A 12,429-nucleotide genomic window follows, 5' to 3' on the forward strand; every position below is an offset into this window, starting at 1 on the left:
GGGTGAGGACAACAGAAATGTGTTGTCAAGCCAATTGGATCAGATTACATGTGCCCAGTGGACATGTGTGCGAAATGGACAGCTATATATATGGGGCGATATTTTTTGGGGGGACATATGCCCTTTTCTTTTTTTTTTAAGGTGAGAGTAGGATGTTGGGGAAGGGACGAGGTGGTGCAGCGGTTAGTGTTCGCACCTCACATCAAGAGGCTCTCCTGTTCGATTCTTGGATGGAGCGCCTTCTGTGTGGAGTCTGCATGTCCTCCCCACGGTCGAGTGACATCTAAAGAAATGCAGGTAGGTGCATGCATGAATGGGTGTTCCTTCTTTGAAGGTTTGGTGCCGAGCTGGCAACTCAGCACCATAAAACTCCACTGCCAATCATTAGCAGATCAAAGTTCCACTGTGGCGATCCCTAACCAGGAAAAGCCTTAGCAGGATGTTGGGGAAGGATTGTAGGTATGTCTGGGGAGGTAGGTTGGGTAGGAAGACAAGACAGACAAGACAGCAGACAGTGTGGTATATGACACATGAGAGGGTAAACACATTTCACGGGGAGGGTGGATGGGATGGGATGGGAATCCGAAGCCCATGGACTCCCATATGGTTACAGTGGGACTGAGATCCCCACCCATGGGCAGTCACCACTGCACATTCACGACCCCAAAGGTGGCTGTGCGGGGGGCTGGAAAGGAGAGGCAACCTGCCCCTTGAGGTGTGCCAGGCCACCCTCAATCTGGTGCTGCTCATCTCCAAACTTAGATATAAAGGTGCTGCACAGCAAAACCTGGACCTGATGGCAGATGACAGCCTCTTGTCCACACCTGCTCCTGGGATGGACAGGGCCAGTTCCCTGAGGCAGTTCCACCTGAAGGTGGTGCAGGACCAGCGGAGGAGGCAGATCTGGGTTGGGTCCCAGACATGCTGGGGCCTGGTGCCATGACCAGAGGTGGCAGGACAGACAGATCCACTGGGATCTGCCTTCCCTGATGAGTTATGGTGTTGAGGTTTTAGAAATTATGTTGGTTAGTCATGAACAATACATTTCAAGATTAGTTATAACAGTATGCATGGATGTTCCAATTAACTTCATAAAACAGATTTGAAATAGTTGCATAGCAAACAGAACACATGCAGGAATGGAACAACTGTATGCATCATAACAGCATGCCAGTAACATTGACAGCAACAGGCCACCAACAATGGTATTTGAACAAGGTATGTTAACATGCAAGCAATCAAATATAAGAATGATAATATAACACAAGTTCCAACATTAAGTCTGGAGTAAAACATACCCATCGTATATGAATTATTGTATTGATCCAGATGAGGGGTGGGGGGGAGACAAAAAGTCCATTAACATCTGTTTATGCTTCTATTTTTCACAACAGTACTGCTGAATACTCTATTGATCTGCCCTTACTTTACATCTACCTATGGCCCAAAGCTTCTATAGCACAAACATACCTATTAAACTGTCAGCCTGGAATGGTATGTGGCAAACTGTGACAACTCTGGGTACATGAGTAGAAGGGACTCATGCATGTCAGGGGTACATATCTGGCATAGGAGGGGTTCCTTGACCGGCTGTTATGTGAGTGTTCTACTGGCATGCATCAACTGGTTTCTTATCTGTGTCCAGGATTATTTGCAACATTGACCACTAGCCATGACAGCATGACACTTGGGAGATATATATCGGGAACATACCTCTCAACCAAGTTTTAGATATTGCTCTTACAAACTTAGAAGGTTGATAGCAGAACAGGTTTTGCATTTGCATGGCTTTTCTGAAGGATATGACGTTTGACACTTATATGTCTATCATTATTTTCTAACTTCAGTCTATAATGATTTGCCACTGCTTTGCCATGACACCACTACTTATGTAAAACAGACCAAAATTCTGAGACAAATATCTGAACATTCAGTGAATATTTATACAGTTGAGAAGTATGATTCAAGAAGAGCACATATTGTATGTACCTATCCTGCTGTCATTTGCAGGCATGTGGTGTGACAATTAAACAATTGTACACAGTTTATTAGCATAGCCTTCATACAGCTACTAGCAACATTTTCTTACCTGTAAAACCTGTGGGGAAAATTTATGTTAACACTACCCAACTGTTTTTACATTTATTCCTGATTCCTTATATGTAAATTTGTACACATCTTAGTACTACTCCTTGGATTTAAACCGTGTCTGGATATGCAAAATTAACAACTAAGCTATTTCTCATCACAATGAGCTTCTTGAGAAATGCTATTCCTTGTTTCCCTGGTTTCTGACTAATAGTCTCTTGGTTAGACAGTCTGAACTTGAAATCTTGTGATTCATGCATGACAGATAATTATTGTACTGTGCATTAATCCTTTGGATTACTACAATCTGGAAAGCAAAGGTTAACACAAAGCAATGCATGGAACACAGTTTTATACTTTACAGATTACTATTCAGGGTTCATAGATTAGTGCAGTATATATGGCTACAACAACTTACCAGAATAAACACAACAGTTTTTTGGAAAAGGTCTTTATTTCACATCAATATTAGTCAGTCAAACATTTATATTTATTCAGTTCACACAGTAATAGTATACTCACTAGTAGTATGTATTGTACTCCTTCTTAGCTATTTGGACTATATACTGCAAAATAGATTTGTACTCACCAGCCTGTCGGCGCAGCCTCAGCAGTCTGTCACCATGGGTTTCAATGTTCACAGCCCTCTCTTCTGCAGCTGTAGGGGAGAAAAACACACATTATGTATATCTCTCTATCACATTCTCAGGCTAGTATTTGCTACAAACTACTTGATAGTGATACTTACACAGTACTGGATCATTCTGGGCCCATCCATCTTGGATCCAGTGGTCCAAGAGATCCCTCTTCCTCTGCTTTAGGTCGGCATAGTGGTGCTGTACCAGCTCACCAGTCCAGGTGGATACCAGTAGCAATGGTGAGGTCACATGCGAGACAGTCCCAGGCCTCCACTTTGTATTGGGAGCCCTGGTACTGGCCCTGTATAAGTCTCTCTTTATTTTTTTTATTAGGAGTACAGCCATGACCCTGGCCTCCCAAATACTCCAGCATTGCACCCGGATGTGCACTCTCTCTCCAACACCAGCCATTATATCTGCACAGATGGCTATAACATATTATGGCTGTATTCCCATCTGCACTGTTTAAATAGTGCAATATTCCCACCCTTTGCTGTTATCGGACCATTCTGAAAAAGTTGAGCTCCACTAAGCAGTGCACAAACCTGCTAAGCCAGTTTTAACACTGCTTAATGGGATAGTTGTTGAGCACAGCTTAACAGTGTGCAAATCGACTTAGCTGAGCTACCTGCTGCTTAGCAAACACGTCTTAGCAATGGTTACACTTGCTAAGCATAGCTGAGCATTTCTAACCATTACTCACTTTTAATTTTTTAAATATATCAGAGGACTGATTTCATTTATTAAGTGTATATCATATGCTTTACATGACATCTCTCTATGTGCTTTCCTTACATTGGCAAGGGGTGTGACTATATTGTATGGGGTACTTGTGTGTACATAGGTGGTTTCACATGTTATACGCACTCACACTTACATTGTACACCAGCTACACTACCCCGGTTGAGAAAAACAGTTGCTACATAAATTAAGTTTACAAAAATAATTTTAACACTACTTTCCCACAGAAAAATAATGTGCCCATCTTGGTAATCAAACTGTGAACACCTGCATGTAAAGCCAGGACTCTAACTACTACACTATCTCAGTTTGGAAATTTCACTTGTATATTTGTATTTATCTCCTATGGGATGTTTAAGCTACGGTAAGCAGTGGACCATAACGTGCACACCTGCATAGCTACGCTTAAACATTACTTAGCCTAGAAAAAATATATACTATTATTATATTATTATGTTATATAAGTAAGTATTGTGGTGTTCTGACAAGTCATTAAAAACTGCAATCGGAAAAAAATGACATTGATTTGGCTTTCAGGCTTCTATCCTTCAGAAACTCCTGCTAATACAAATCCTGTTTTCTATCAAATTTCTTATTATTTGAGGGCAATTTTTCAGAGTTATCCCTATTGTATTGCTTTTACCCCAAATATCTGTGCCTTTGTCCACATGGACTGCTCTCAGGGATTATTGGCATACATTTGCTTTCAGACCTCTATCCTTCTGTAATTCATGATAATGCATGACCCGTTTTCTATCAACTTTCTATGTTTGTGGGGCAATATGTATGTTGTGTCCCTTTGCATCGATTTATTCCCCCATTATATGTGCATTTGCACACATTTCCTGCTTTAGTAGGTTATGGAGGTTTCGGACAGCAGTTTTACAATGCAGGGGGTTTGTCACAGAACCTGCCACACACACCCTGCACTGCTTTCCTGATGCCATGTTTATTTCAGTGTCCGTGGACACTGAAATGATCATTATTTCATTTTAGTGTCCGCAGAAACTAAAATACTGGCATAATATTAGAGTAATTCTCTAATATTATGCCAGATCCTATTAGAAAGTGCCGTATGGCAGTTTCTGAGTTCAGGAGGCATGTTCAATGTCCGTGCACTACTTGAACATGACCCCTGCACTCATTCACATTTTGTGTCCGTATAAGTTGAACAGCAGCTTGCATTCATGAATATGCAAGGCACGCTGCTGTGCTATACAGATATGAGCCACTCCGTGTAAGAATAGTGCTATTCTTGCATGGAGTTTAATGAATCCAAGGGATAATCTAACATAAGGTAAGTATTACTCAGTCCCCCATACTTTTTGCAGCATATTACTTCATGATACTGTCCTTACAAGTCATTTATGGTGTGTCATACTAATTATAAAAATAAATAGAACACATCATATGCTTATGAGCTTGTAACACAAAATGCATAGTATATAAATCTACATCAGGTGGTAGGAAATGTGATAATGATGTATCCAAACAAGATTAGACTCGAAAAAAGCATGAATGCAGTATTGCATGAATAACCCATATGTTACATTCAGATGCACACAGTATTATATATAGCTATTACTTAAACGGGGAGGCAGTACTAACTGAGGATTTAATGCTTGTACAGAGAACTATATGCAAGAGAGCACATCATATTTACTTGATATTTTTATGCTGTTTAACTTTACTCATTATGGAATGTTACTATTAAACTGCACTAGTTTATAAAAAAGAAAGAAAGAAAGTGGCAATTTTGATGTCTACGTGCCTAAAAAGAGAGACTAGTATGAGAGTGTGTGTGTGTGTGTGTGTGTGTGTGTGTGTGTGTGTGTGTGTGTGTGTGTGTGCATATGTGTGCATGTGTGTGTGTGTGTGTGTGTGTGTGTGTGTGTATGTATGTGTGTGTGTGTGTGTGTGTTTTTATGAAGAAAAAGAAGAAAAAAATAAAATATTGATGTGGTTGTATTTGGAGGGGTAAGTTCAAAGTTTTAACAACACATATGCACAAGGTAAATTGGTCCAGCACATATACAAGGAAAAAAGGGAAGTCATGTCATATATTAGTATACTGGAAAATGATCATTTCCTAGAAAAAGTGATTAGATAAATGGAATGTGCAATTTTGTTGCAAGAGATCAAGTTGAAGTAAATGATTCAAGGGGAGTAAGGAAATGAAACAGTGTCTGAACAGTTGGAATGTTTCCACAATTGCACAGATATGGTTATTTATATTGGACAAACATATACAAATATTGCATTACTGGTACTATACATCAGTCACACTTCAAATGATAGGCAGACTTGAAGCAGTTCAGAGCTGGGCATGTGGGAAAAATAATGTGGGATAACTACGCACTTTTCATTATACAAAATAGCACAGGGAAGATGGAAGCAATGCAGAGATTTAGGGGAAGCAAATTTTGAGAAGCAGGTGTTATGGATACAGGAATTTATAATTTATTTATTTTATTTTACATTTGTTAACCGGGAAAGTCCGACTGGATACAAATCCATTTTCAGCAGAGGCCCGGGGAGAAAAGCTCCAACTAATAAGTAAACAAGGCATACAAAAAATAAAGCAAATATATAACATCAGTATACATATAATAAGATTTGGAATACAATCAAAATCAGGACAGCATGAACATGCCTTAAGTTACAGCTATACATAAAATTTACATATATTGAAATAATGACATTAATAGTGATAAATTCTTCATAAAATACTAGTCAGTTAAATTCAGTATACAGTAACAGCCAGATTAGGATATCTAATACTTAAAGGGATGTTGGGTATATTTCATGGCTAGTTAACATGGAGGATATTAATCTCAAGTAGAAGGGAAGTTGAAGGTAGATAAAGAAAGATATTTACAGGGTAAGTAAGGAGGAAACAGAATCAACCAGGGGATGAACAGAGGCAGATCCAGTGATCCAGTAAGTTTGACTTAACTTTTTTGAAAGCTGTGTGAGAGGATTCAATAGTTAAGTCAACTAGGATAGAATCCCATGATTTAGCAACTTAAGTGGAAAATAAAGAATCCCCAGCTGAGTTATTTGATTTGGGGACCTTAAGTAAAAGCTTGTCACTTGATCGGAGAGATCTTGCAGTGGTATGAGGCATAATTATGTTTTTTAGTGATGGAACTCTGTCTGGTTGATATAGTATTTTATGAGCAAATACAAGTTGGTTGTAATGGAGGAGGTGGGGAAATTCAAGCCAATTAAGTTATTTGAGAGAAAGAAAGTGATAAGTTTGATTGGCGGATGTAGTGGCAAATCTTGCAATTTTATTATAGCATGCTGAAAGTTTGTTTAGTTCAGACTTGGATAGGTTAGTTAAGATGGGAGATGCATACAATTGAGTTGAAAGGAGATGAGTGCAAGCAGTGGTAACTTTGACATTATGAGATAGGAAGGATTGGTTCCTGTAAAGGCAGCCCAGTTTCTTATGTTTATTTTTGATTATCTGATTTACATGCAGGTCATATTTTAGGTTGTTATCAATTTCCGCTCCCAGCAGTTTAGTATGGGAGTCAGAGGCAATTAATGTGCCATTACTGGAAGTGATACAAAAGTTTGGAAGAGATTTGATATGAGTGGGGGTGAACAGTAACAACTTGTTTTTTTTTAGGATTTAATATTAGGCAGTTATTAATTAGCCAGTTTTCAATAGAAGTAAAGTTGGACTGGGTAATTCCCTGCAATTCAGTCATTGTGGATGCAGAGCAGATGAGTGTAGAATCATCCGCATATTGAATGATATTAGCTTTTGAACAGGCGGTATACAGGTGATTAATAAAGATGGAAAATAGAAGGGGGGCAAGAATTGAGCCTTGCGGAACTCCTATGGATACTGGAAATAAAGAAGATAGTTTTTTTTGCCAGATAACTGCTTGTTGTCTACCCTCTAGATAGTTTTTAAACCAAGCAATAGAGTGATTGTCTAAGGCCAGGTTTTGTAGAGAGTATAACAGTTTTTAGTGGTTCACCATATCAAAAGCTTTTGAAAGGTCTAGGAAGAGAGCAGATGATAACTTTCTGCTGTTTCTATAAAGGTTAATGGTATTTGTAAATGTCAGTAATGCAGTAGTTGTGCTGTGGGATGGTCTGAATCCATGTTGAGAATGGGACAGGAGACTGTTTTTGATGAGGTATTGCATGAGTTGCTTGTGAATATACTGTTCCAAGATTTTGGCTAAAGGAGACAGTATAGGTATAGGTCTATAATTGGATATATCAATGGAACTACCACCTTTGTGCAGGGGGTTTTCCAAATAGAGGGAATAATTGATTCAGTTATTGATCTATTAATAAAGATTGAAACTGGCACAGCTATGGCATCTGATGCAATTTGAAGGAATTCAGCTGGGAGTTGATCAGCAGCTAGGGTTGTAGGTTTTAGTTTGGCCAGTTGATTTTTGATATAATCTGTTGATACTGACTGGAGTCTATAAAAGAGGTCTGGTACTGGGGAAGTTGTAGGAAGGTTGGTTATTTGGTTTGGTAGCTGGTTGACAAGGGATAGTATAACTTCTGTAAAGTATCTATTAAAGCTATCAGCTATGTTACCTGGTTGGTTATTGGTAACTGTTGGGGATGGAGTAGTAGGTTTGTTTGGGTGAAGAACCTTATTTATCCCTGCCCAGAATTGCTGTGGGTTTCTCTGATATTTTGTTTGTAAATTTAGAAAGAAGTTTTTCTTATCCTGGTACACTGATTTTTTGTGCTATTCCTAAGTTCACAGTAGAGCTGCTGGTCTATAGGGGATTTGGTTTGCCTCCACAGATTCCAGAGTTTGTTCTTTTCTATTGTTTTTATTTTGGTGTCTTTTGTAAGCCAAGGTGCAATTTTTGGCTTGGATCTAATAGTCTGACCTGGAGCATGTCTATTCAGGATAGACAGGAAGATCACAATGAAGTGCTGAACTGCCTCTTCCAGTGTTAGATGGTAAAGTGTAGTCCAGTTGTAGTTTTTAAGGTCTGCATTGAACTTGACGGGATCAAATTTGTTCTTATTCCTGATGTTTTGCAGGACTGACATATGTTTATGGTAAGATTTGAGTTTTAGAATAAAAGTGGGTTGGAGATCACTTATATTATTGGGGAGAGTACCTGATGTATAGGGGTTTGGGGTGTTTTTAATGAGGATCCAGTCTAAGATACTCTGTTTTTCACTTCTGATATCTATTCTGGTAGTAGAATTAATTACTTGTTTAAAGTTATATAGATTTAGGTGCCTGGTTGGGTTTATAGAGTAACAGGTGTTCCAGTCAATGTTAAAGCCACCTAACAAATATGTTTCCTGGGGGTAGGTTTCAGATAACCATTGCAAAATGCTTTCAAGGGTGGTAATATTGTTTCCAGGGGGAATGTATCCACATATAATATTTATATGTTTCCTGCTATTGATCCCAAGTTTGGTGATTAAGATTTCAGCATTATTAAATAAAGGGATTTCTATAGTTATTTTCATGATGTCAAGGGAGTTTTTAAAGAGTATTGCAACCCCTCCCCCCTTTCTACCTTGATGGTCTGCTCTGTAGATGTTATAGTCAGGTGGGAGCACTTCATTATCAGATATAGTAGGCTTTAAACAGGTTTCTGTAAGACAAACAATGTCTGGTGAGTATTATGAAGTTAGGAATACAGGGAAAGAGAAAAATATTTGAATGAAGGGGAGATAAAGGTCAGAGGAGTATTAACTTATGGGTAAAGCCAGGAATGGAACACAAAGATTAATGGAAAATTAATTAACCATACTGATGATTTCCTGAAACAATTATGATAAGTATTAAGATAATACCAATATATCAGTGCAGATAATCTCAAAAACAAATGGAGGAAGGTTTTCAATTTCTGTAATAAAGCAAAGAAAGTATAGAACTCTACTATCTAGCATTATTGTCTGGCTATAATCCTCAGTGATTTAACAAAATGTCAACATTTATGAGGGGCTGAGCAAAAATAAATGGCAAAATGAAAGTTGTTCTGTAAAATCCACAATGACTGAGAAATATGTATGGCCTTTTTCTAAATTGTCGGAAATGAATGTTTATGTATATGCTACACTAGATGTTCATAGGTGAATACAAGAGTCTATATTAGATAAATGAAAGTTTATCTTACCGAACGCTGACATAATCGAATATCCCAGAACTCGAAACTGCAATTGTGGGGGGCTGCGCCCCCCCACCCACCCCCACTAAATATATATTCCAAATCCGAGATCGCATTACAGTGAGGAAAGGGCTAATATTCCCATCTTCACTGTACCGCAATCTCATAATTGTGGTTTCGGGTTCCGGAATTTTCGCTCATGTCATTGTTCGGTAAGATAAACTTTTGTTTATCTAATATAGACCTGAATACAAGGCTAACTGCACTGAAGGGCCATTTTAAGCCTACCCAATAAACTGAGGTCAGAATTAAATGTTTTACTCTGTGTCTCTGAGGTAAAGACCTTATTTATTATACGAATCCCAGCCATATGCAAATGTAAGAACAATTATTTAAACAAAAATGTCTGTAAAAGGGTAAAGTTTACTGTGCTTAATGTGTGCAATCAGAATACTACAGGAGACAGGTATATTTAGGGAATGAATGCAAAGAGAAGAGAGCTGAAGGTACTGTGACATTTTGAGGAATACATTTATATTAAAATATTGGGTGGTGCTGAGGTGATATGTGGTATTCCAGTGTGAATCATTAAGTACAAAGTATTAGTATGGTGTGATTTCACAGAGCAGTGATTTCTGCAGCATTTCCTTTTGTGTGGAGACAAGCACCAACACATTTTACATACAATCAGTGGAAACAGGGTAGTAAATTTACAATAAAGTACATATGATAACAATCTTAAAATAAGAAATTGAGAGAAATGGGACCACTATGTGTAGACAGTAGTAGCCAAGCATGTGCATTATTATTACATGGCTAGAAAGGAGTGAATGATGTAAAGGAACTGAGTTAATTGTATGTGGATACAAGGCTATTGCTTCTTTAAGAAACAATTTATTTTTGTATTGTTTAAAAAAACTGCATTATTTTTGTGTTGTTTTGCCTCTTAATGTGAGACACCATTAAGAGATTTAGCAACACAGTTTCATCTATAAAAGTAATCAAAAATATAAAGACAGCACATTTCACATTCAGACATGAATTAAGCACCCTGCAAATTATTAGGTCAAAGTAAAATGCTTAAATACTAACATATTTGCACACATTACAAGACACTTTAGAGGTAACATCAAAGGATGGACCAATAATTGTGTCACTTTGGCAAGAAAGGTATGAACTAAAAAGTTAACACAGGTGCATGGGAATAAGTAACTTAATAAAAGGTAAGAGCTGTGGCAAGAACAGCCCTCAATGTTTTCTTCCAGAATTAGGGACAATGGAAATACAAAGGAGACAAAAGGCCTCAAAAGTTAGGGACAGTTTCAAATGGTGGTACTATTACATTAGAATGTTTTAAAATAGTCCCAGCTTTAAGACAGACTGAACAAAGGATTTAGAAAAAAATAGGAGTGTTTCTAAAACAAGACGTGCAATTCATAAATAGAGTGACAATGACAAAAAGAAAGGATGCAGACTGCAATCATTTCACAACCTGCTGGTAAATGGAGACAAGGGAATAATAATTTTAATGTAATGTTCGTTATTAGATCATCTAATGAAACACAGAGGCGATATAAGAAATCTGTGACATGACAAAAAGATGAAGAAGAGTAGGAGAAATGTGTGACGTGACAAAAAGATGAAGACGATTAGGAGAAATGTGTGACGTGACAAAAAGATGAAGACGAGTAGGAAAAGTCAAGGCTCAGGGCATCCACACACCCTTCCGGAAATACATGTGTACAAACCTGAGAACTGTATTATTTAACATGATACAAGTTTTTATAGATAATGACACATGCTGGATAAAATATAGTATGAAATTGCAGATACTTACATTTTCTTGGTATGTCCTTCAGTAAGACTGTTTTTGAAACATGTATTAGATGCAAATTGGTAAAAGAAATATGCAATGATGTTTAAAAATATTTATTGACCATAGTAGTGGGCTGATTGTCTAGTTAAGTGACGTGACTCTTATTCAGTCACAGAGTAGGCAAATAAATGCTTGTGCAATCAAGGACGTCTGCAGGAAAAAGCCTGTTAAGATATCCCGGCTTTAATCTCATATGCTACCAATACAAAAATTGTACAACAGAGAAGATTCACTATTGTCATACTATTAAAGTTATTAATGAATTTTCACTCAATGTAACACTCTTAAACTGCAATAAATCAATAACAATAGTATACAAGATGCAATCAGAAGGTAGAAATAAAGGACATGAAGAAAAAATATAGTTCATAGCAAATTAGCGATGCATGTACAATAAAAGTAACATGTATAGCTTTTTGAAACAGTCAGAAAAATGTGGAGTTGGTAGCAGAAGCATTATATAAAGTTCAGCTGAGCATAATATCGAATTTAAAAAATATGTATGACACCAGTTGTGGATGATGAATACTAGAGGATGAAAGTTAACAGGATAAAATGAGGAAAATAACAAAAGAAACAGACTAATGTAAGTCTAAGAGAGAGACATTGAAATAAAAACATTGAGCAAAATAAGCAATATCTGCTCATGATTGTTCAACAGAGGAGATGAAGTGTGGAATGGGATAAAAAGGAAAAAACAGTATGATGGGATAAAGCTACTTGAAATACTGAAGACGGTAGAGTGCTGAAGGGTTTAAAAAGACAGCAGGTGACAGAATAATATAAAGGTCTTAAAATAAGTTTAAGGAACAAAACTATTGAAAGTTGATAAAAACATATAGCCAAATGTGATTCATAAATATAAGTTCACATTTCACCTTAACAGCATAAGTGATGGGGAAATAATGTACCTAACCAGGCATATCCAACAATTGGAATGTCCACAGAGGTTCCTCACTACAAG

Source organism: Protopterus annectens, chromosome 4.part0 (assembly GCF_019279795.1).
Source record: "Protopterus annectens isolate FY-2018-M chromosome 4.part0, PAN1.0, whole genome shotgun sequence".
Taxonomy (NCBI): domain Eukaryota; kingdom Metazoa; phylum Chordata; order Ceratodontiformes; family Protopteridae; genus Protopterus; species Protopterus annectens.